General features: G+C 43.0%; 1 protein-coding gene and 1 long non-coding RNA gene across 4 annotated transcripts in view; one reads left to right on the top strand and one right to left on the bottom strand.

Moving 5' to 3' along the window:
* LOC140197323 (uncharacterized) overlaps positions 1-20,479 on the bottom strand; it is a 33,052-nt gene extending 12,573 nt beyond the window's left edge. Inside the window, exon 1 of the long non-coding RNA XR_011885912.1 lies at positions 20,284-20,479. This is a non-coding gene — a long non-coding RNA (uncharacterized lncRNA). The remainder of the gene's footprint in view (positions 1-20,283) is intronic.
* Positions 1-26,498, top strand: part of lypd6b (LY6/PLAUR domain containing 6B) — a 256,416-nt gene that overhangs the window by 187,354 nt on the left and 42,564 nt on the right. The gene's annotated exons all lie outside the window — the stretch shown is intronic.

The raw sequence follows: 26,498 nt of genomic DNA on the forward strand, positions 1-26,498 counted from the left end.
CTTGTACACCTCTATAATGTCTCCCCTCATCTTCTTTCTCTCCAAAGAGTAAATCCCTAGCTCCCTTAATCTCCGATCATAATGCACACTCTCTAAACCAGGCAGCATCCTGGTAAATCTCCTCTGTACCCTTTCCAATGCTTCCACATCCTATCTATAGTGAGGTGACCAGAACTGGACACAGTACTCCAAGTGTGGCCTAACCAGAGTTTTATAGAGCTGCATCATTACCCCGCGACTCTTAAACTCTATCCCTCGACTTATGAAAGCTAACACCCCGTAAGCATTGTTAACTACCCTATCTACCTGTGAGGCAACTTTCAGTTATCTGTGGACATGTACCCCCAGATCCCTCTGCTCCTTCACACTACCAAGTATCCTGCCATTTACTTTGTACTCTGCCTTGGAGTTTGTCCTTCCAAAGTGTACCACCTCACACTTCTCCGGGTTGAACTCTATCTGCCACTTCTCAGACTACTTCTGCATCCTATCAACATCTCTCTGCAATCTTTGACAATCCTCTATACTATCCACAACACCACCAATCTTTGTGTCATCTGCAAACTTGCCAACCCACCCTTCTACCCCCACATCCAAATCGTTAATAAAAATCACGAAAAGTAGAGGTCCCAGAACTGATCCTTGTGGGACACCACTAGTCACAACCCTCCAATCTGAATGTACTCCCTCCACCACGACCCTCTGCCTTCTGCAGGCAAGCCAATTCTGAATCCACCTGGCCAAACTTCCCTGGATCCCATGCCTTCTGACTTTCTGAATAAGCTTACCGTGTGGAACCTTGTCAAATGCATTACTAAAATCCATGTAGATCAAATCCACTGCACTACCCTCATCTATATGTCTGGTCACCTCCTCAAAGAACTCTATCAGGCTTGTTAGACACGATCTGCCCTTCACAAAGCCATGCTGACTGTCCCTGATCAGATCATGATTCTCTAAATGCCCATAGATCCTATCTCTAAGAATCTTTTCCAACAGCTTTCCCACCATAGACGTAAGGCTCACTGGTCTATAATTACCCGGACTATCCCTACTACCTTTTTTGAACAAGGAGACAATATTCGCCTCCCTCCAATCCTCTGGTACCATTCCCATGGACAACGAGGACATAAAGATCCTAGCCAGCGGCTTAGCAATCTCTTCCCTCGCCTTGTGGAGCAGCCTGGGGAATATTCCGTCAGGCCCTGGGGACTTATCCGTCCTAATGTATTTTAACAACTCCAACACCTCCTCTCCCTTAATATCAACATGCTCCAGAACATCAACCTCACTCATATTGTCCTCACCATCATCAAGTTCCCTCTCATTGGTGAATACCGAAGAGAAATATTCATTGAGGGCCTTGCTCACTTCCACAGCCTCTATGCACATCTTCCCACCTTAATCTCTAATCGGTCCTAGCTTCGCTCCTGTCATCCTTTTGTTCTTCACATAATTGAAGAATGCCTTGGGGTTTTCTTTTACCTTACTCGCCGAGGGCTTCTCGTGCTCCCTTCTTACTCTCCTCAGCCCCTTCTGAAGCTCCTTTCTTGCTACCCTATATTCCTCAATAGACCCATCTGATCCTTGCTTCCTAAACCTCATGTATGCTGCCTTCTTCCACCTGACCAGATTTTCCAGCTCACTTGTCACCCATGGTTCCTTCACCCTACCATTCTTTATCTTCCTCACCGGGACAAATTTATCCCTAACATCCTGCAAGAGATCCCTAAACATCGACACCATGTCCATAGTACATTTCCCTGCAAAAACATCATCCCAATTCACACCCGCAAGTTCTAGCCTTATAGCCTCATAATTTGCCCTTCCCCAATTAAAAATTTTCCTGTCCTCTCTGATTCTATCCTTTTCCATGCTAATGCTAAAGGACAGGGAGCGGTGGTCACTGTCCCCCAGATGCTCACCTACTGAGAGATCTGTGACCTGACCCGGTTCATTACCTAGTTCTAGATCTAGTATGGCTTCCCCCTAGTTGGCCTGTCAACGTACTGTGACAGTAATTCGTCCTGGACCCACTTAACAAACTCTGCCCCATCTAAACCATTGGAACTAATCAGGTGCCAATCAATATTAGGGAAGTTAAAGTCACCTATGATAACAATCCTGTTATTTTTGCACCTTTCCAAGATCTGCCTCCCAATCTGCTCCTCGGTATTTCTGCTGCTCCCAGGGGGCCTATAGAATACTCCTTATAGAGTAACTGTTCCCTTCCTGTTCCTGACTTCCACCCATATTGACTCAAAAGAGGATCCTGCTACATTAGAACCATAGAACCATAGAAACTACAGCACAGAAACAGGCCCTTTGGCCCTTCTTGGCTGTGCCGAACCATTTTCTGCCTAGTCCCACTGACCTGCACACGAACCATATCCCTCCATACACCCCCCATCCATGTATCTGTCCAATTTATTCTTAAATGTTAAAAAAGAACCCGCATTTACCACCTCGTCTGGCAGCTCATTCCATATTCTCACCACTCTCTGTGTGAAGAAGCCCCCACCTAATATTCCCTTTAAACTTTTCCCCCCTCACCCTTAACCCATGTCCTCTGGTTTTTTTCTCCCCTTGCCTCAGTGGAAAAAGCCTGCTTGCATTCACTCTATCTATACCCGTCATAATTTTATATACCTCTATCAAATCTCCCCTCATTCTTCTACGCTCCAGGGAATAAAGTCCTAACCTATTCAACCTTTCTCTGTAACTGAGTTTCTCAAGTCCCGGCAACATCCTTGTAAACCTTCTCTGCACTCTTTCAACCTTACTTATATCCTTCCTGTAATTTGGTGACCAAAACTGAACACAATACTCCAGATTTGGCCTCACCAATGCCTTATACAACCTCATCATAACATTCCAGCTCTTATACTCAGTACTTCGATTAATAAAGGCCAATGTACCAAAAGCTCTCTTTACGACCCTATCTACCTGTGACGACACTTTTAGGGAATTTTGTATCTGTATTCCCAGATCTCTCTGTTCCACTGCGCTCCTCAGTGCCTTACCATTAACCCTGTATGTTCTACGTTGGTTTGTCCTTCCAACGTGCAATACCTCACACTTGTCAGTATTAAACTCCATCTGCCATTTTTCAGCCCATTTTTCCAGCTGTTCCAAGTCCCTCTGCAGGCTCTGAAAACCTTCCTCACTGTCTACTACACCTCCAATCTTTGTATCATCAGCAAACTCGCTGATCCAATTTACCACATTATCATCCAGATCATTGATATAGATGACAAATAACAATGGACCAGCACTGATCCCTGTGGCACACCACTAGTCACAGGCCTCCACTCAGAGAAGCAATTCTCTACCACCACTCTCTGGCTTCTTCCATCGAGCCAATGTCTAATCCAATTTACCACCTCTCCATGTATACCTAGCGACTGAATTTTTCTAACTAACCTCCCATGCGGGACCTTGCCAAAGGCCTTACTGAAGTCCATGTAGACAATATCCACTGCCTTCCCTTCATCCACTTTCCTGGTAACCTCCTCGAAAAACTCCAACAGATTGGTCAAACATGACCTACCACGCACAAAGCCATGTTGACTCTCCTTAATAAGCCCCTGTCTATCCAAAAGCTTGTAGATTCTGTCTCTTAGTACTCCCTCCAATAACTTACCTACTACTGACGTTAAACTCACCGGCCTATAATTTCCCGGATTACTTTTTGATCCTTTTTCAAACAACGGAACAACATGAGCCACTCTCCAATCCTCCGGCACTTCACCCGTAGACAGCGACATTTTAAATATTTCAGCCAGGGCCCCCGCAATTTCAACACTAGTCTCCTTCAAGGTCCGAGGGAACACCCTGTCAGGTCCCGGGGATTTATCCACTTTAATTTTCCTCAAGACAGCAAGCACCTCCTCCTTTTCAATCTGTAGTTTCCATGGTCTCACTACTTGATACCCTTAATTCCATAGATTTCATGCCAGCTTCCTTAGTAAATAGAGACGCAAAAAACCTATTTAAGATCTCTCCCATTTCCTTTGGTTCCGCACAAAGCCGACCACTCTGATCTTCAAGAGGACCAATTTTATCCCTTACAATCCTTTTGCTCTTAATATACTTGTAAAAGCTCTTTGGATTATCCTTCACTTTGACTGCCAAGGCAACCTCATGTCTTCTTTTAGCCCTCCTGATTTCTTTCTTAAGTATTTTCTTGCACTTCTTATACTCCTCAAGCACCTGATTTACCCCCTGTTTCCTATACATTTCATACAACTCCCTCTTCTTCTTTATCAGAGTTGCAATATCCCTTGAGAACCAAGGTTCCTTATTCCTATTCAATTTGCCTTTAATCCTGACAGGAACATACAAACATACCCACCCTTTCTGTAGCTGTAATAGTATCCTTGACCAGTAATGCCACCCTTCCACCCCTTTCTACCCCACATCCCTTTTAAAGCTCTGAAATCCTCCCGGGAGGGGGGAGAAGATGGTAGCGCGACGGCAGCGCGCACGGCCACTTCGGTGGTGATATCTGTTATCCGTCAAGTAGGGGACCATGCACAATTCTGATTTGATGGAGACAGACGTGAGAGCATGGAGGAACATCTGGAAAACTTCTGAAGTGCCTGCTTCGCTGCCGCTGCTACTGTGTGGTAACTGGAATCTCCGGAGCAGAAGGCCCCGAAATCCTCGGCTTTGCGTGTTTCAGTGGCCGGGGAGAGGTCAAAGGCGCTCGGCAGAGGATGGCGCTTGGGAGGCTGTATCGGAGGGGCTGGTCGGAGGCTCGAAGTTTTCGGACGGATGGACTCAGGGTCGGCAGTGGTTGGCTGCTTCCAGGGTATCGGCAAGTTGACGGTGCCTGGAGGTTTATGGCAGGGAGTTTCTCCCTTTTGCCGCCTGCTATCAGGGACTCGGGAGTTGATCGACTCCGGGACTTTGAGACTTTTTTTACTGTGCCCATGGGTTATTCTTCATCAAATTATGGTATTGTTTTGCACTGCTGCAACTATATGTTATAATTATGTGGTTCTGTCAGTGTTAGTCTTTGGTTTGTCCTGTTTTCTGTGATACCACTCCGGAGAAACATGGTATCATTTCTTAATGCATGTATGCATTTCTAAATGACAAGAAAAGAGGACTGAGTGTTCTCATAATCTAATCTAATCCAGAAATATTGAGAATCCATTCCTGCCCTGGTGCCAGCCAAGTCTCTGTAATGGCCACTACATCATAATTCCATGTATGTATCCAAGCTGTCAGTTCATCACCTTTGTTCCTGATGCTTTTCACGTTAAAGTACATGCACTTTAGCCCTTCTTCCTTACTACCCTTACACCCTCTATTCTGCTTCTCTTTCCTCAAAGCCTCTCTATATGTTAGATCTGGCTTTACTCCATGCACTTCTTTCACTGCTCTATCACTCTGGGTCCCATCCCCCTTGCAAATTAGTTTAAACCCTCCTGAACTATGCTAGCAAACCTACCTGCAAGGATATTGCACCCCCTCGAGTTCAGGTGCAACCCATCCGATCTGTACAGGTTCCACCTTCCCCAGAAGAGATCCCAATGATCCAAAAATCTAAAACCCTGCTCCCTGCACCAACTCCTCAGCCACGCATTCAACTGCCATCTCCTCCAATTCTTACCATCACTGTCACGTAGCACTGGCAGCAATCCTGAGAATGCCACCCTTGAGGTCCTGTTCTTCAGCCTTCTGCCTAGTTTCCAAAACTCACACTTCAGGATCTCATCCCTCTTCCTGCCTAGCTCGTTGTTACCAACATGTATCATGACTTCTCGTTGCTTTCCCTCTCGTACCAGGATGTCATGCACCCGGTCAGAAACATCTCGGACCCTGGCACCCGGGAGGCAACAAACCATGTGGGTGTCCTTCTCACATCCACAAAATCTCCTGTCTGCTCCTCGAACTATAGAGTCCCTAATGATGACAGCTCTTCTCTTCTCTGTCCCACCCTTCTGCACCACAGGGTCAGACTCAGTGCCAGAGGCCCTGCCACAGTGGCTCACACCTGGTCGGTCATCCCCACCAATAGTATCCAGGACAGTAAACTTGTTATTCAGGAGAATGGCTACAGGGGTTCTTTGCACTACCTGTCTACTCAGCTTCGCTTTCCCTCTCTGACTGTCACCCAACGACCTGCTTCCGACAGCCTAGGTGTGACTACCTCCCTGTAGCTCTCATCTATGACTGCCTCATTCTCCCTTATGAGTCGAAGGTCATCCAGCTGCTGCTCCAGATTCCTTACACAGTCTTCCAGATTGCCCAGCCGTATGCACTTCTGGCAGATGTGACTCTGCGGGAGAGGGGAGTTTCCCCAAGACTGCCACATCTCAAATGAGAGGCACCTCACTGTCTCAGGAGACATTGTAAAGACTAACTGGGAGCAAGCTCATCCTCCGCCTCTTCTTGTCGAAACCTCTCAAGTCAAAGCCTCAAAGCTCCACTCCTTCACTGGCCCACTCACTCACTGGCCGCTTTCCACAGGCCACTCCGCTTGAGCTACCCCTCCATTTATTTGTTTGAGCTTTTCAAGCTGCTTGGTCACCTGACCTCGATTGCCCAATCAGCTGGTTTCTGCTGAGTCTGGGCTATAATTATAAAAAATTCCAGATATACTGTGGCAGGCAACTAGGAATAATGTGCAGATACGATTGGTGAGGAGTACTGACGAGGATTGACCTACCTGGAATCAGTATTGTAATTAAATTTAAGAGTCTGCTGTTACAGAGATGAGATCCAAAAATCAAATATGTGCTTGTAAATTGCATCAAGTAATCAAAAGATTTCATAGGAATTTCCGCAAATTTCGGTTAAGATAGCACTACCGAACATGTGCAACAGCTTCTGGTAATCAAAAAGCTAAGAAATCTGACTTTAAAAAAATTACTAAAAATACCTTTCCTGAGGTAAATTATGCTAAATTATCACTGCAATAGTGAAGGGGCGAGCGATGGCAAGCCGAGTTCGTAGGGTGAGTCGAGATGGTGTGTTGCAGAATCGTTGCAGATGGAATTCTGGTGCCCATACAGCTGCCCTGAGAGCGAGGTTGGATTGCTCCGAGCGCTGAAAGGAGAGGTCGGGGCCCAGGCAGAGAGGTTCCAATGCTCGTTCAACTGGGCCGGGAGAGAGGTTAGGTCACTCTGGGCACCAAGAGGAGAAGGTGGGGCCCAGACAGAGGAGGTTCGGTGCCTGTACAACTGGCCTAGGAATGAGGCTGGATTGCTCTGGGCACCGAGCTGATTTGAAGAGCTTCACAGCGGCTTCGGGCTGGGTGACAAAATCTGGATCCAGAGCAAGTAACCAGGCGGTGTTGTCTAGGCCTTGAGGTACAATATGCTGTTTAGACAATTTAAACGCCAGTCCTAATTGGAGGTGAGAGCTGATTTTGATTGCTCTCTGCGATCTTCACTTCTCTCTCCAGGGTGCGAAGCCTTTCACTGTTCCATTTTTGGTCAATTTAAACACCGGCCCAGATAAACTGAAAAGACAGGGTCTCAGTTGGGACGAGAGCTAATTTCTCTCGTTCTCTGCGATGGTCATCTCCATGGCACTGAGACTATGAAGACTGCCCCAGCTGCTGTGCTCCATGCCCACTAATATAATGAACTGATAAGTGAGGCTTTGGGCCTACTCTGGGCTTAGCTGTTGTTGCTCACTTCAATTGGTTGCATGATTTTTAATTTTTTCTTTCTCTTGCTTATCAAGAATTGGTCTTTTATTTTAATTTTTATTCTTTTTTCTTTAAATTGGGTCCTTTCAAATTTCTTGCTTTGTGGCAAACCTCAAGGTTGCATAATTTATACATTCTTTGATAATAAATGAAACTTGAAATTTCCCATGTTCTCTATATTTATTGCTTATTTATTTACTATTTTTATTAATTTTTAGCTTAGAAAAATTAGTTATTATTTATTAGCTTAGAAAAATAGAGGGCTATGGGTAAGTCTAGTAATTTTTAAGGTAGGGACATGTTCGGTTCAACTCTGTGGACCGAAGGGCCTGTATTGTGCTGTAGGTTTTCTACGTTTCTATGTTTATTTCTTCTTTTTGTATTTGCACAGCTTGTTGTCTTCTGCCCTCTGTTTGAATGCCCAAGTTTGTGTGGTCTTTCATTGATTCTGTTATATGGTTATTATTCTATAGATATATTGAGTGTGCAAAATAAATCTCAGGGTTGTATGTGGTGAGATATATGTACTTTGATAATAACTTTACTTTGAACTTTGAAGTTTGAAATAAAGCCATCCCAGGAGTTAAAGCACTTTGCAAGATTCCAGAGATGTTTGAACCCATTTACAGTTGCACTTGTCCTGTCTTTGGATTTCACATACCTAAACCTGGATTAACACAATCAGGAGGTCTGGTCAGCAGCTCAGGCAGCAACTTTGGAAATAAATAAACAGCCGATGTTTCAGACCAAAACCCTTCATCAGGAATGGAAAGGAAGGGGGAAGATGCCAGAATAAAGAGATGGGGGGAGGGGATAGAGGACAGGCTGGAAGGTGATAGGTGAAAGACAGGTGTTTGGAGGCAAGGGATGATGTAAGAAGCTGGTAGGTGATAGGTGGAAAAGGCAAATTGATGGAGAAGAAGGAATCTGATAGCAGAGGAGAATGGACCATGAGAGAAAGGGAATGAGGAGGGGCACCAGGGGAAGTGATAGGCTGGTGAGGAGAAGCGGTAAGAAGCCAGAGTGGAGAACTGAAAAAGAGGGAAGGAAGTTACCAGAAGGAGAATCAATGTTCATTCTATCAGGTTGGAGGCTACCTAGATACAATATGAGGTGTTGCTTCCCCAACCTGAGTATAGCCTCATCATGCCAGAGGAGGAGGCCATGGACTGATGCAATGGAATGGAATGGGGATAGGAATTAAAATAGTAGGCCACTGGAAAATTACACCTTTTGCTGATGGAGTTGAGGTGTTCAACAAAGCAGTCCCCCAGTCTACTTCGGGTCTCACCAATGTAGAGGAGGCAGCATGGGTAGCACCATACACAGTAGACAACTGCGACAGATTCACATGTGAAGTGTTACCTCAACTGGAAGAACTGTTTGGGGCTCTGGATGGAGGTGAGGATGGAGGATGTATTGAGGTGGGTGGTGGTGGATGAAGGGAAACTGATGGGGTCTGATTCAGTGAATAATAACTTTACTCTTTCTACTCCGCCATTGGCATGAGATTGCCATGTGTCCAAGGACTACCAAATCTTCTAGGACAGGTGGATTCCATTGTACATAAAGGATGATTATCATCATTAGGTACTACATCACTGCTGCATACATGAATCATCAATTGAAACACTTTGCCAATAAACTTTATTGGAAGTTCTCATCATGATTATAGTAAATTATGTAATATATAACCATCCTTTCTGATTTGTTTGCATGAACCATGGATTAAAGATTTCAATTCAAAGCTTTTGAGCTTTTGTAAAATTTTGTTTGTGCTTTGCATGGATTTTCAAACAAGTTAATTAGCTTTCAGCTCTCAACGTGCAAAGTTCCACTGAAATGGTGAGAGAGTAAAACAAATTTCAACACCTTCACTTTATTGCCTTGGAGAATTTGGCAAATCTGCAAAGATTGTGCACTTCAATCTGAGTCAACACTCACCCACCTCAGGAGCAGGGGTGACATAATGGTACCATTGTTCATGTGGGCTGTTGTACAGCTCCAGGGATCCAAATTCATTCATGGCCTGGGATTAGAATTGGAACTGGTTTATTATTGTCGGAAGTATTGAGGTACATGTCACAAGTCCTGGTTATGCAACCACTGACCATCTCTGTAGAGTATTGATAATGGGTGGTATTACCCATCTTGTAAAGACACTGCCCAGAAAAAGGCATTGGCAAACCACTTCTGTAGAAAAATTTGCCAAGAACAATCACAGTCAAACACCATGATTGTCCACATCATACTACACGGCACATGATGATGATTGAGGTACAGTGAAAAGCTTGTCTTGCATACTGTTCATACAGACCTAAGCATTGCGTTGTGTATTGAGGTTGTACCAGGTAAAACTAAGACAGAATGTAGAATAAAGCACAACTTCAGAGAAATTGCACAATCATAATGAGGTTGATTATGAGGCCAACAGCCCATTTTATTGTTTCAGGAAACCATTCAATAATGTTATAACAGTGAGATAGAAGTTGTCCTTGAGCTTGACGGGATGTGTTCTCAGACTTCTATTTCCTTTGCCCAATGGGAGAGGGGAGAAAAAGCTGCAGGATAATGTAGTGGTCGAGACATACAGTGGTATGCAAAAGTTTGGGCACCCCGATCAAAATTTCTGTTACTTTGAATAGCTAAACAAGTAAAAGATGAACTGACATCCAAAAGGCATAAAGTTAAAGATGACACATTTCTTTAATATTTTAAGCAATAAAGCTTTTTTTATTTCCATCTTTTACAGTTTCAAAATAACAAAAAAGGAGAAGGGCCTGAAGCAAAAGTTTGGGCACACTGCATGGCAGTACTTAGTAACACCCCCTTTGACAAGTCTTGTTTGGGGGACATTATTGAGAATCTGTGGATAGACCTCAAAAGAGTAGGGCTTGCAAGACGGCTCAAGAATCTCATAGAACTAGAAGCCTTCTGCAAGGAAGAATGGGCGAAAATCCCCCAAACAAGAATTGAAAGACTCTTAGCTGGCTACAAAAAGCATCTGATGTGATGATGTATTGTCGTGAAGGTTCCTGCCGAGCTTTATGTTCTATGCTTGGTTGACGATAAATTAGTTGCTAAGGTTTTTCTTAAACTTAAAACACCTCTGATGCTTTATTTATGATAACCCTCAAGGAGATGTCCAGAGTGTGTGGGGCCTTTGACTATGCTGGCTGTTTTTCTGAGGCAGCAGGAAACATAAACATAGTCCTTGGCAGAGAGGGAGGTCTTCGGGGTATGCTGAGGATGTTGACTGTGTGGAGTTTGCATGATGCCTAATGACTAGACTTCTGCCGGTTACTCTGGTTTGCTCCTACATCCTGAAGATTACTGAATTAATTACTGTGAGTTGTCTGTTAGTATAGGTAAGTGATAAAAAAAAAAGAATCAAAGCAAGTTAGTGGGCAGACAGGGCAGAATAAATTGCAGGTCTACTAGGAAATCGAGAAAGGAGAAATTCCACTGTTGAAGCTGGCCTCAATCAGCCATGTTTGAATGGTGGAGTAGGCTCAATGGACTGAATGGCTTAATTCTGCTCCTGTATCTTATGGTTTGATGCAATGGACTCAATGGGCTGAATAGCCTCCTTCTTTCTCATTAGTGGATAAGTGTGCATTGTCCTTATTACTGAATTTCGGGAGGTAATTTTTATTTTAATGGGAGTAGAATTCTGGCAGTGTGGGATGAGTCACCTATTATATACTCAACTGACTTTCAATTCTGATTGTTTATCCCCCCTTTAAGTAATTGAGAAGAAAATTAGTCGAGGATTTTTAAAAGCAAGTGCTAGTGCTATTTTCCATCCTTGGTAAAATTAAGGAACGCCACATTTGGCACTTCACAGTTAATCACCTCTTTGTTATAGAAGTCTGTGAGTTAGATCAAAATGTCTCTTGGCCAAAAAAAGACGAGAAGTTTTTTACCAGTAGAGGAAAGAAGGTCACTACCATCAAGTGGGTTCTGTGTTATATAATAAACACAATAAATTCTCTCCTACCTGGCTTCACCTATCACCTTCTAGCTATCCTCCTTCCCCTCTCCTCACTTCTTCATTTTGGTATCTTCCCCTTTCCTTTCTAGTCCTGACGAAGGGTCTGGGCTCGAAGCGTCGACTACTTATTCATTTCCATAGGTGCTGCCTGACCTGCAAAGTCCCTCCAGCATTTTGTGAGTGTTATGTCCTATGTTATATAAGTTGAAACAAATTGTTGGGAGTACTCAGCAGATTAGGCAAAATAGAGTTAATGTTGTAGGTTGAAGACCATATAGTCTGTTTTTCTCTCCACAGCTGCTGCCTGATCCGCTGAGAATTTCTGCTATTTTCCATTTTTATTTCAAATTCAGGGTGTCATCATTTTTTTTGCTTCTCAGTGCTATTTACTTTGAACATTTGAATTATAATTCTGGTTGCAAAGAACTGTGGGTGAGCTACATAATTCTGAACTCTGTTTCCATGGAAATCACTGGCTAGATTTCTTTCTGTTAAATAACAAACCAAAAATCAAAAGGATGTTTCCCCCTTCACAAAGATCTTCTAGTTTGAACTGAAATGGTAGAGATTTTGCTCATTCCCAGAAGAGACCCCAATGTGTAACGAGCATTGACTAACATTGCCACTTGTCAGTCTGTGACCCATATTCCCAATGGAATCACCGTCCTACTTCTTATAAGGAATTAGGACACAAATCCAAGCCTCCTTAAGGCCTGTGCCTGACATTGTTTGGCTCTGAAAATGAAAACAAAATCAGAGAAATGATTGATTATTAAATTAAATTAAAATAGCCTTGAAATTTACGTTCTCTTTCAAACATTGTGAAAATTTGAGGACATTCAGTCTTTCTAGAGCAGTGGTGTGAAGTGAGTCAATATTGGGAAGACCATGTTATAAAATCATAAGATGCAGGAGCTAGATTAGGTCATTAGGCCATTGGGCCCATTGAGTTTCTTTTGCCATTCAATCATGGCTCATTTATTTTTCTTCAGGCCCTTCTTCCACCTACTCCCCATAACCATTAAGCCCAAACCCCTTACCAATCAGGAACATGTCAATTTCTGCCTCATATTCTCACTTCCATTATTTGTTTGTTTATTTGTTTTTTTGTGTATTTGCACAGTTTGTCTTCTATTGCACGTCTGTTGTTCCTCAGTCTTTGTAGTTTTCACTGAATCTATTGCATTTCCTTGTCTTACTGTGAATGCCTGCAAGAAAATTGATCTTATATGCATGTGTTATAGCAGAAATTGGATCAAAAGATTATATTGCGGATAGTCTGGAGGGTTGTCAGAGGTTACAGCGTGACATCGATAGGATGCAGAACTGAGCTGAGAAGTGGCAGATGGAGTTCAACCCAGATAAGTGTGAAGCGGTTCATTTTGGGAGGTCAAATATGATGGCAGAATATAGAATGGTGAGACTCTTGACAGTGTGGAGGATCAGCGAGATCTTGGGGTCTGAGTCCATAAAACATTCAAAGCTGCTGCGCAGGCGGACACTGTTGTTAAGGTATATGGTGTGTTGGCCTTCATCAACTCTGGGATTGAGTTCAAGAGCCGTGAGGTAATGTTACAGCTATACAAGACCTTGGTAAGACCCCACTTGTTCATTTCTGGTCACCTCACTACAGGAAGGATGTGGACACTATAGAGAGTGCAGAGGAGATTTACAAGGATGTTGCCTGGGTTGGGGAGCATGCCTTATGTGAATAAGTTGAGTGAACTTGGCTTTTTATCCTTGGAGCGACGGAGGATGAGAGGTGATCTGATAGAAGTGTATGAGATGATGAGAGGTGTTGATGGTGTGGATAGCCAGAGGCTTTTTCCCAGGTCTGAGATGGCTAACATGAGGGGGCATAGCTTTAAGGTGCTTGGAAGTAGGTACAAGGGGAATGTCAGAGGTAAGTTTTTCACACAGAGAGTGGTGGGTGTGTCGAATGCACTGCCACCAAAAGTGGTAGAGGGAGATACAAGAGGGTCTTTTAAGAGACTCTTAGATAGGTACATGGAGCTTAGAACAATGGAGAGCTTTGTGGTAGGAAAATTCTAGGCAGTTTCTAGAGTAGGTTACATGGTGAGCACAAAATTGTGGGCTGAAAGGCCTGTAATGTGCTGTAGACCTGCTGCACGCTAGATTTCTTTTTGTTTTTTTGCACCATTTAATGTAAATTCTAGAGATTGTTGTGCATGAAATCCAGGGAGATCAGTTTCTGAGATCCTCAAACCATCCTGTCTGGCACCAACAATCATTCCATGGTAAAGTTACTTAGATCACATTTCTTCCCCATTCTGATAACAACTGAATCTCTTGACCATGCCTACATGTTTTATGCATTGAATTGTTGCCATATGATTGGCTGATTTGATATTTGCACCAACGATCAGATGTACTTAATGAAGTGGCCACTAGGTGTAAATTATGGTCTGTACTTTATAACAAGGAAATCAATAAGGAGCACATCATACTGGAGTCAGTGAAACATGCATACTTTAAAGTGGTTATGGCAATCAACAGGTGTCCTTTCATAAGGTGCACTGCAAAGAGTGGTGCGGACAACCCACAGCATCTGTAGACGTGAACCTTCCTCCGTTCAGGACATTTACAGCAGCAGGTGCATAAGAAGGGCCTGGAGGGTCATCAGGGACTCCAGCCACCCGAACCACAAACTGTTTCAGCTGCTTCCATCTGGCAAATGGTGCCGCAGCATTAACACCAGGACAAACGGGTGCTGGGACAGCTTCTTTCAACAGGCCATCACACTTATCAATATACATTGATCTGATTGCATATCTGTACATTGATCTGATTGTGTATCTGACTGTACATACCTGTATACAAAACAATTCTGTATACAATCTTAGTGTTTGTGCAATAACCTCCTACATTTCCCTTCCTTTTTGCTTGCACAGTGCGACAGAGATGCAATATAATGATTTTTGTTCTCTCGTGTTGTGAGATGGATGTAAGAATAAAATTCAAATTCTAATTCTAATAATGCACATTGAGATCTGGGATATTGTCTTTATGTGTGAAACTTAACTCCTATAATTTTTACTTCGAGGAAACCTAGGTGCAGACAGGCTTTGGGTGCAGTTTCTGTCTTCTGTGTTTTGATTAATTCACCCCAGTAATTTCCTGGTGACCAGATGGCAGGACTGATCATAGGGTCTTCATGGTGCTGAGGTCCAGTGTGCTTTGCTTCATCTCCAAGGGGTTCTTCTCCTCAAGATGCTTTTGCTTTTGCCCTCCTTTGACATTGCCACATTCCCCACTCTACTTGACCTCACCTGCAAGGTAGCCTGAGTCCACTTCCTGGCATTTACACTCAGTGGCTGCTTTATTAGGTACACCTGTTCATTAATGCAAATATTTAATCAGCCAATCATGTAGCAGCATCTCAATGCATAAAAGCATGCAGACATGGTCAAGAGGTTCAGTTGTTGTTCAGACCAAACACCATAATGAGGAAGAAATGTGATCGAAGTGACTTGACTGTGGAATGATCGTTAGTGCCAGAGAGGGTTGTTTGAGCATCTGAGAAACTGCTGATCATCTGAGATTTTCACGCACAAGTCTCTAGAGTTTACAGAAAATAGAACGGAAAAAAAGGAGCATCCATTAAGTAGCAGTTCTGTGGGCAAAAGCACCTTGTTAATGAGAGCAGTTAGAAGAGAATGGCCGGACTAGTTCAAGCTGACAGGAAGGCAGGACGGTAAATCAAATAACTACAATTTACAATAGTGGTGTGCAGAAGAGCATTTCTGTATATACAACATGCCCAACCTTGAAATGAATAGGCAACAGTAGCAGAAGACCACAAACATACACTCATTGACAACGTTATTAGGTGCAGGAGGAGTCTAATAAAGTGGCACTGAGTGTAGTTCACCAAAAAGTGGGTGCAGTCCAACTTCGAAACTATTCCCAGTCCCTGGAGAGGTAAAGGATTAAAGAGTGGAAGTAATCTGGGACATGTCATAAAGTTTGTCTATAATGTAAGCCTGTCCCTTTTGATCCTTACAAACTAATAAAGCGTAAAATTTTACAACATCAGTCAACATTCTGAATCTTAAGAGCTGGATTTTTGCCACATATTGTAAGAACTGTTAACTTTATGTAGGTCCCTAAGTTTGATTTTATAAGGAATTGTTGATGAAATATTCATTCCCCTTGAGAAAGGTATTCAATTTCAAAAGCACACATTCCATTTACTTGAACAGTAAATTGCCACCTACCACTTAAAGTCCCTTCTCACAATTAAATAAGTGAATGACCTTTCATTACTGATGGTTTACAAAGGAAGCGTGGAATTGTGACAACATTAAAGTGAGTCTTGTATTGCAGCATGAGTATCAAGGAGTAAGCTGTTCTCCCAGTTTTCTTTGTGAGGTTCAACCCACCTACTTGTCAACTACTTGCGCAATAATTGTCCAAACCTATGTTATTCTTTAATCTCATTCTTTGGAAGTGAAACCCAAATGTTTCACGCCAAATTCTGGCTGTTATTGAGAATTCTTTAAATACTGCATTTGGCGTCGTACAGATGTTCTGATAATGCAGAAATTTCCAGGATTTTGACGTTGCGCCAGGGCAGGAATGTGCTGGATTGACAAGTGGGTTGTGTGTGATGTGGAGGTTATCACTGTAATCTCATGAATCAACTAAAAGTACCTCTTTCTTTCTAAAATCCATCTGGTTAATTTTTGTCCACACCCGATGAAGCCTGTTTGTGCTTCCCATAAACTAAAAAAAGCCAAAAATAATTTTAATAGAGTCAATGAAATAAGACATTATTATTAACCATAATGGTCTGACTAATCATGTAATTCTAATATTTTTGTTATAATTTTGCTCTAGTAAAGGAATTTTTTAATATTCAAAATTGAAGACCAGCTGTAACCATTATAGATTTCACAAAATAAGTTGCATACTATCTTTGGTGAGATCTCAGCACGGTGTTTTGACACTTTCAAGGGACTGAGAAGGTTAATTTTTATGATGATTAGAAGAGGTTATTATCATAAAATGTTATAGTGAAATTGAAACAAATTTCAAACCAGTTTATATTAAGGATTTGAATTTAGTTAATGGGCTGAATTGTACAGTTTGCCTCTGGAAAGAGCCACTGTTCTGCTTTCTGCACTGAAATTTGTCTTGGCTTAATATCGATCTATATTAGATCAAATTTACTTTGACAGATATGTTTGTGAGATTGATTTGGTTTAGGTCCTTAACCTGGGGTTTATGGATAGTTTCCAGGGGGTCCATGAACTTTGATGGGAAAAAGTTTACATCTTTATTTTCACTAACCTCTAACTGAATATAAGATTTCTTTCAATTTCAAATGTAGGCAACAAACCACACTGTCACCAATAGAAATCACAGATATTTTCATATCACGTTACAATTGTTACAAATATATTTCAATACCTTATTCTGAGAAGCTGTCCATAGGCTTTACCGGACTGCCAAAGGGGTCTATGGCATTAAAGAGGTTAAGAACTCCTGGAATCTGGACTCTAGGATCATTTGAATGAGAGTTTTTAGCTTCCGAATAGGGAAGGTACATAACTTACTTCAGTTTAATCTTCTTAATGATTTATAAGTGATATACTGTAAATAAGATGTTCTCTGCCTGTGTTCTTGTTTGCTTATTTTCTACCTCAATTGCGTTAGCGAACCTGAGTTGTTGGCACTGTGATAGTGCTGTGCTAACCACTATGTTCCTCCAGGAGGATGACAACCCTGCAGTAGGGTTTGGATGCTTGCGTGCCTCCATGACCCGGAGAGCTATGCTGGCTGGAGTCAGGGTAGGGTCACCCATGCCAAACTGGTCAAAGGGTAGAGGCTGGATGAAGAGAGGTCCTCCAGGTTGGGGGGTTGGAGGGAGGAGTTCAGCTCAGGGCTAACAACCCTGACTGGTCAAAACAAAATTGCAATGAAGAATGCATCTATAGAGTCAGAGATGGAGGGCCTTCATTACTGCCCCAAACGTCAGCGGCATAACAGGCAGTAGGTAAGTAGCCACCTTGTTGCCGTGCTGCCCTTTATTATTTATGACATCTGTAGTCGTTCTTCAATGGCTCAGCGTCAGATTGTTAGATCCCTTGACAATTTGACACAAGACAAAAGCCCAGGTCAAGTTTTGACCTTTTGTCAAAGCTAACCAGAGGGCCGAGCCTCAGTTGTATGTTGCCTGTCCACCTACTTACTGTGAACACCATGTGACACAGAGATTCGATCAACATATCTGGAGAGCCCAAGACGGCATGTTGACGGGCAGCTCAGCTCCAACAGGATCTTGCCCGTTCTTGGCAGCACTGTGGAACATATCGTGGGAGCTGCTGCTTCACTTTCTCACAATTACGCTATCTCATAATTAAGATGTTGTCTATGAAGAACCTGTATTTTCTGCTTTCATAGTTTTCTCTCACACTCCAAAGACACACGCTGGTTGATAAGTTTATTGGCCATTATGAAATTGTCCTTAGTGCATTAACAAATTGCAGAATCTGTGGGAATTTGGGAGAATAAGATCAATCAGTGTAAATACTTTGATGTTCAGCACAGGCCTGGTGGGCGAGGGCCTATTTCGGTGCTGATTCTCTCTCTATGACTCTTTGTGCTTCCCAACCTGAGTTCCACCGACCCCTCGGTTAACGGTAGGGGTCCATGGCATCGAAAAGGTTGGTGTAGGAGCCATGTGTTTTTTTTGAATTATATCACACCTGCAGCTAGCTTGTGGATGAAACAAAGCATAGACTATAGGAGACTCCATAGCACAATTAGACCAGCTCTCCCCAGTTTCCAACTACACCTGGAAGCTGCTGCAGCGATATCCCCAAGGCTTCCCAGACCCCATTTAAACACCACCTTTACTGTCTTTTTCCATTCATTTAGTAATCTTGGTCTTTCCTTATATGTTGTTTTTTACATCATTTTCCAAAAGGTATCATTTTGGAACAAGTAGTCTTTATTTATAGATGAGATTCTTGTTTAAGCAATGTTCTCCTGCCCCACGTTTCACATAAATTGCACATATTCCTCTTTCACGTCTATCTGTGAAAACACGAGATTCTGCAAATGCTGGAAGTTTTGAACAACACACACAAAAGGGTGGAGGAACTTAGTACGTCAGGCAGCATCGATGAAGGGGAATAAACATCCAGCTGACTTGCTGAGTTCCTCCAGCACTTTGTGTGAGTTGCCTTTATTTTGCTCATTCAGTTGTCATGTAATGTGCTGTGTCGTATGACTTGGACGATCACGGTGTTTTCATGACCATGATTGTTCTTGGCAAATTTTTCTACAGAAGCAATTTTCCATTGCTGTCTTCTGGGCAGTGTCCTTACAAGACGGGTGACCCCCCAGCCATTATCAATACTCTTCAGAGATTGTCTGCCAGGTGTCAGTGGTCACATAACCAGAACTTGTGATATGCACCAGCTGCTCGTACAACTATGCATCACCTGCTGCCATGGCTTCACGTGACCCTGATCAGGGGGCTAAGCAGGTGCTCATCTTGTCCAAAGATGACCTGCAGGCTAGTGGAGGGATGGAGCAGCTTACACCTTCTTTGGTGGAGTCATATCTTCACTCCGCCACAATGTGTTATCACACTAAAGGCTGATTTATACTTGTGCGTCAAATGTACGCCGTAGGTACGGTGTAGCAGTGTACCCTACGCTGTACTCTACACCGAACCCTACGCCATAGCCTGACGTGCACCTCTCGCAAAATGTACTACGCGTCGCGACGTCGCAGACCGCAACAACTGTGATTGGTCCACTTGGTAGCATCGTGTTTCCTCCTACGCTGCAATAGCTTGAGCTTGCCATTGGGCGACTGAAGGGTAGGGAAGGAACTCTGGTTGCAATGCTTTCCATAAAGCTTTACAGACCTCCGAAATTATGGAGGACCCTGTGCTTGACGCCAGTTTGTAGCTAGCTGCTACAGCCTGTTGACTTCCACCTGAAGCTAAAGCTCGAATGGTGATTGCCAGTCTCTGAGTATACTGTGTGTACACTGATGCGAAATAAATGGTTGGAGACGATGAACCAAATCGTCAAATCTACCTGCTGACATCGGAAAATATTTGAAATGCATTTCCTCGTCCATGTCTCTCAGTGGCCGGACAAGCACAGAAAGTTCACCCACCTTCAGTTTCAGTCGCCATTGTTTGAAGTTTGAGTTTTAACATGAAGAAACTCAGCACAGTGGCATAGAAACCTCACTGCCAACTAGCGTTTTGGTGGTGAATTGCAGAGCGACGCAGACACACAAACGCACAAGTATAAATGCTCACAACGGCGTAGGCTACGGCGTAAACTACTACGCACAAGTATAAATCAGCCTTAAAATATTTATTTCTCTTTATCTTGATCAGTTCTAGGATTGTTGGCTTTCACAGCATTCATCTTTAAATTTCACATAAACCCACACCTAATTAAACCAAACTTTATTACTTTATATTTGCTTGAGTCTTTCAATTGGCCAGATCGGACAGTTTTGCATACATGAATAAAGACATTAACTCTATTATCTGTTAATTCTGTGACATATACATGAAGGAATTTGAAAACAAAGAGGACTTCAACAATCAAATCACTTTCAACATTACCTTATTAAAGTGCCCTGCCTTGGGAGCAGATGGATCTCCTCCTGTCAACACTGGGATTAAGGGTCTCTATGTAACCTGCTGAGATTGCTTCGATAATATTATGGATCTGCGGCTTGGTCACATCATACTGTGTTTTTGTGTGCTGCCTGTTTCGGCTTCTGGAAGAAATAAAATGTCAGTAAATCGCAGGCCTTGGAGCACAGATTGTGAAGGACACGATTTTGTTTTTGTTCAGCTCCTCCCCAGCGGACGGTGAATCTTGGCTGCAGACAGCAGAGCCGACCCACCTGGTATTTTTGTCCGTGGCTGCAGTAGCCAGTGCCATCTGTAGGCTATTCAAACAGAACAAATTTTCACAGTGTCTGTTAAACCCTGTTTCTGACTGATTTAAAGAATACCTCCCTCAAACATCGAACACTACAACACAGGGACAGCCCATTCAGCCCACAATGTTGTGCTGAACCAATTAAATTAGTAATCAATGGCCATCTGAACTAAACTCTTCTGCCTGCACAATGTCCATATCCCTCCCTCCATTTCCCTCACATTCATGTGCCTAACTAAACAGCTCTTAAAAGTCCCTAACTTATCTGCCTCCTCTACCTCTGCAGACAACACATTCAAGGCACCACCATTCTCCCTGTGAAAAAAAACACTGCCCCTCACATCTCCTTTGAACCTACCCCCTCTCTCCTTCAATGCATGCCCTCTGGTATTAGACATTTCAATCCTGGGAAAAGATACTGTTTATGTCTATCTATGTCTTTCATAATCTTATAAACCTCTATGAAATCTCCTCTCAGTTTCTGCCACTCCAGAGGAAACAACCCAAGCTTGTCCAGCTTCTTATTATAACAGATTCCCTCTAATCCAGGCAGCATCCTGGTGAACATCTTCTGAACCCTCTGCAAAGCCTCAACATCCGTCCTGTAACGGGGTAACCAGAACCATACGCAATACTGCAAATGCAGCCTAACTAGAGTTTTATAAAGCTCGAACATACTTTTGAACTCGGTGCCTCGACTGATAAAGGCAAGCATGCCATATATCTTCTTAACCACCCTATCGACCTGTGAGTGGGTTCCAGGGTTGGCCCTGGGAACCTGGCTCTTGTAGAGCCCCGTTAAATTATTTATTTGCTGGCTGTCTTTCTGGTCACCTTTTCTGCGTGATACTGACTGACCCCTCAAATGCCTGACCACATGCTGGTGCTCCCCACCACAAACTCCTGAATCTGAATTGATCCAGGATAGCACACACAAAATGCTGGAGGAAATCAGCAGATCAGGCAGTATCTACGGAGAGGAATACACAGCCGATGCTTGGGGCCGAGACCCTTCATCAGGACTGGAGAGGAAGGGGAAAGCCAAAATAAGAAGGTGGGAGGGAGGGGAAGGAGCACCAAGTTGCAGGTGACAGGTAAAGCCAGGTGGTGGGTGAAGTGAGAAGCTGCGAGGTGCTGTGTAGAAAAGATAGAGGGCTGAAGAAGGAATCTGATAGGAGAAAAAGGAGATTACTGGGGAGAAAGGGAGCAAGGAGGGGCACCAGAGGGAATGATAGGCATACGGGAATGAGGCGTGGAGAAGAGGTAGGAGAGGCCAGAATGGGGAATGGAAACAGAGGAGGGAAGAAATCACCAGAAACTAGAGAGATCGATGCTCACACCATATGAGATGTTGCCTGCTCAACCCGAGAGTGGCCTCATCCGTCTTTTACTCCAACAATCACCAAGCCAGAAGCCTAATCTAGCAATCCAAACACCGGACCAACTGGTATCATTCTTGCTCGTTACTAGTGATCTCTTGACATAGTCTCCTTCACTCAAATTTCCCAACTGAAGCAGGGCTCACTTTCTTTTCAAAACACCCAAAATATTTCATAGAAATTAAAATACTAACACCAGACCCACTGTTATAATTCTTGCTCGTTACTAGTGATCCCTTGACATAGTTTCCTTTACTCAAATTTCCCAACTGAAGCAAGGCTCACTTTCTTTTCAAAACGCCCAAAATATTTCATAGAAATTAAAATACTGTTAACTCATACCCAACACACTTTGCCGGGGAGAAATGAACTCAACAGAATGTATAAGACTTTGAATCTCAAACCAGAAGGTTTCTCTTCATTATGTTAAATATGTAAATTCTACTTTAATTGAACAATGAATAGCCACTGCACAACCAGCTGTGATGTGTTTGAAAAGTTGCCAGAATTTGACAGCCTGTAGCAACAGTCACGCTGCATCCCACGGATTATCAGCATCTGATTAGGGTGTCTAAACACGTTTTTAATGGCAATCGTTGAGGTTTGCGTGTGCCTTTTCCCCTGCTACACAGCTGCCACTGATCTCACAGGTATAAAGTGGCCAAGCACGCACATACCACCCTGTAATAAGCAACTTGCATTGTAAACAAGAGGGGGGTTATATTATGCTGACAGTATTTGAGTGTTGGTGTCTGGTGCATTGTTCCAGCCTGAGTTTCTATGACGCAAAGACTAGGAGAGGAGAACTCAAAGTTCAAAACCTTTGATCAAAGTACATACATGTTACCATATACTACCTTAAGATTCATTTTCTTGCAGGCATTTACAGGAAATAAATAAATACAATAGAATTTATGAAAAACTATACATAAACAAGGACTGACAAATAAACAATGTGCAAAAGCAGACAGATTATCCAAATAAAAGTAACCCAGATAACATGAGTTCTAAAGAATCCTTGTAAGTGGGTCTGCAGGCCATAGAATTAGTTCAGAGTTGTGGTAAGTGCTGTTTGAGCCTGACAGTTTTAGGGTAATAAATGTTTCTGAATCGGGTGGTGTGGGACTTAAAGGCTTCTGTACCTCATGCAGACATCCCACTTCTCCCGGCAGTTCCGGGAGTCTCCCGCATATTGATAGTGGTTCCCTGATGCCCGCAAATTATATACAATATCCTGGAAATTGATTTTTTTGAGAGCGAGAGTGAGAGAGAGCAAGAGAGAGTGCGAGAGAGTGAGCGAGAGAGCAAGAGAGAGCGAGAGAGTGGGCGAGAGAGCAAGAGAAAGCGAGAGAGCAAGAGAGAGCGAGTGAGAGCGTGCCATGGCAGAGTGTTCCAAAAGAAGAAAATATAAAACGTACGTCACCCCAGACTACAGTAAAGTGTACCCCTGCCTAATAGGGGCCAAAAATAATGACAGTGTTGCTCGCTGCACTGTTTGCAACAGTGACTTTTCTATTGCCCATGGTGGGTTAAGACTACAAGACATGTTGAGGTGAGTTTAACAGGTGTCATTCGTTCATTAGTGTAGCTAACGTTATTTAAACTAGCTGGCTAGCTGCTAAGGAGCTACTCTATTGCAGACATCCCATCTCTCCCGGAAGTTCTGGGAGTCTCCTGCAAATTGATGGTGCTACCTCACTGAAATGAGTTATTGCAGGGTGGGATGTCTGCTCATGGTAATAGCAAGGTGAGAACATGGCCGGGATAGGTGGGGTCTTTGATAATGGATGTTGCTTTTTTGTGGCAGCACTGTATGTGAATGAGCTCAATAGTGGGGAGGGCTTTGCCTGTGATGCACTAGGCTGTACCCACCACTTCCAGCAGTCTTTTCCATTCCTGGGCGTTGGTGTTTCCATACCAGGCCGTGATGCAACCAGTCAGGATACTTTCTACTGTGCATCTACAGAAGTTGTCAAAGTTCTAAGAAAGTAGAGGCACTGTCATGCTTCTTTATAATGGCACTTATCTGCTAGTCCCTGGGCAGATCCTCTCAAATGATAACATCACAGAATTTAAAGGGATTGACCTACTCCACCTCTGACCTCCAAATGAGGGACTGGCTCATGGACTTCAGTTTTTTTTCCCCTGTATTAAATAATCATCTCTTTGTTGTTGCTGACATTGAGTGAGAGGTTGTTGTTGTTAGACCCAGATTTTCAATCTCCCTCCTATATGCCAATTCATCACCACCTTTGATTTGGCCAATGACAGTGGTGTCATCAGCAAACTTAAATGTGGCATTGGAGCTGTACGTAACCGCACAATCATATGTATACTGTGAGTAAAATGTGGGGCTAAGCTCACAGCCTTGGTGTGCACCTGTGTTGATGGTGAGTGTGGAGGAGATGTTGTTGCCAATCCAAACTAACTGGGGTCGGCCAGTGAGGAAATGAAGGACCCAGTAGTGCAGGAAGATATCGAAGCCCAAGTCTGGGAGCATAGTGGTGAGTTTTTAGGGGACGAATGTGTTGAATGCGGAGTTGTAGTCCATGAAGTGTTTCCTGGTGTATGCGTCTTCATTGTCCAGAGCCGCCACCTGTTGTGACAGTAGGTAAATTGGATCGGGTCCAGGCTGGGGCTGATAGGCTTCGTGACCAATTTCTTGAAGCACTCCGTCACAATGGACGTAAGTGGACATTGGTCATTGAGGCAGCTTTCATGTTCTTCTTGTGCACTGATATGATTAAAGCCTGTTTGAAGCAGATGGGTGCCTCAGACTGCAAAAGCATACGTTTGAAGATGTCTTTAAACACTCCAGTTAGTACAGGTCTTCAGTTCTCGGATAACTGGAATATTCAGCCAAAGCCCTTAATTACAGTATTTTCTGGTTAATTGGGACATATCAGGGCCAGTGTGTTTTGGCCCAATGAGGTGGCTGGCCCAAGTAGCCAAAGTTTCATGGTAATAGTTTAAAAACGACAAACTTGCCTTTAACTGAGTAACAAATTAGGTATTTAAAAGAAATACAGAAAAAATGAGAACAGTATCAGTATTACTACAGTACTATAAAACGGTGCATTAGTTCCCAATAGTTATCAAAGGAAGAATTCATCCAGTGTATGCTTCTGTCTTCATTTGATTGACTGTAAATGAACATAATCAGCACAGACACCTAGTGCAAATAATGGACTGCATTCATTGCCTTCATTGATGAAGCCGTGTCAAAAATCACTGCTTTTTAATGTGGTGTTGGTCGGCCCTAATGAGTAACATAACACAAGCATAAGCCAATGATGCTATTTAAGAATTCCTCGCTGTAAGCATGATGTAATGTATAATGGCCACATAAGTGCACACGACTGATGTGAATTAGGACCTGTTTGGCAACAGTTTCTTGTCCCAATTAGGTAGCATAGTGTCCCAAATAAACAAAGGAAATCCCAAGCTACATGTACAAAAAGCTGGAAGAACTCAGGAGGTCAGGCAGCATGTACGGAAATGAATAAACAGTTGACATTTCAGGCCATGATCCTTCAGCTATTTTTTTCAATTAACATCTGTTCTTTAAGTGTGGTCCCAGCTAAGCAGCTTCCCCGATTAACTGCTGACACAATGAATTGGAATCTACTGTATTAGGTGTTTTTTACCTCAAGCAAATTGAAAAATAAAATATATTTTGCTTTTGGCACTAATCATTCCAGTTTGCCAATTCAATCATCAATTATTGTGTAATTAGATGATGATTCACAAATTTGTAGCCAGACTCAAAATTTGGCAAAATCAATGTTTGCAATGGAGTTGTCCCATTGAGCACATCTACGTGAAACAGTGTCGTAGGAAAGCAGCATCATCATCAGAGATCTTCACCACCAGGCCATGCTCTTTCCTCACTGCTACCATCAGGTAGAAGGTACAAGTGCCCCAGGACTTGCACCACCAGTTTCAAGAAGTGACCAGTGACTACCCCTCAACTATCAAGCTCTGGAACAAAAGTGGGTAACTACACTCACTTGCCCATCCATTGAGATGTTCCCACAGCCAGTAATCTCACTTTAAGGACTCTTCATCATGTTCTTGTTATTTATTACTATTTATTTATATTTGCAGTTGCACAGTTTGTTGTCTTCTGCACTCTGGTTGATCCTTCATTGATCCTGTTAGAGTTATTATTCTATAGATTTGCTGAGTATGCCTGCAGGAAAATGATTCTCGTTGTTATATGTGGTGACATATATGTACTCTGATAATAAGATTTACTTTGAACTTTGGAGTTTCCGTTAGTTAGTGTGGTTTGACAGTACAATCTGCTTGAAGTGGCCCTAGCTATTGCAAAGTAATGAAGAATCGTAAGTGACAACTTGTGGTGAATGTAAACTGAGCTTCCACAATCTTGCGGTGATTTTAAAAATCTGGAAGTCAGACTAGACCACAAACCTGACCACCCCTCCAATCAAGTCATTAATTTCAAAACTGAGCAACTTTTAAAAATATTAAAAGTGTTTACTTTTACT

The sequence above is a fragment of the Mobula birostris genome, chromosome 5 (assembly GCF_030028105.1).
Source record: "Mobula birostris isolate sMobBir1 chromosome 5, sMobBir1.hap1, whole genome shotgun sequence".
Classification (NCBI taxonomy): domain Eukaryota; kingdom Metazoa; phylum Chordata; class Chondrichthyes; order Myliobatiformes; family Myliobatidae; genus Mobula; species Mobula birostris.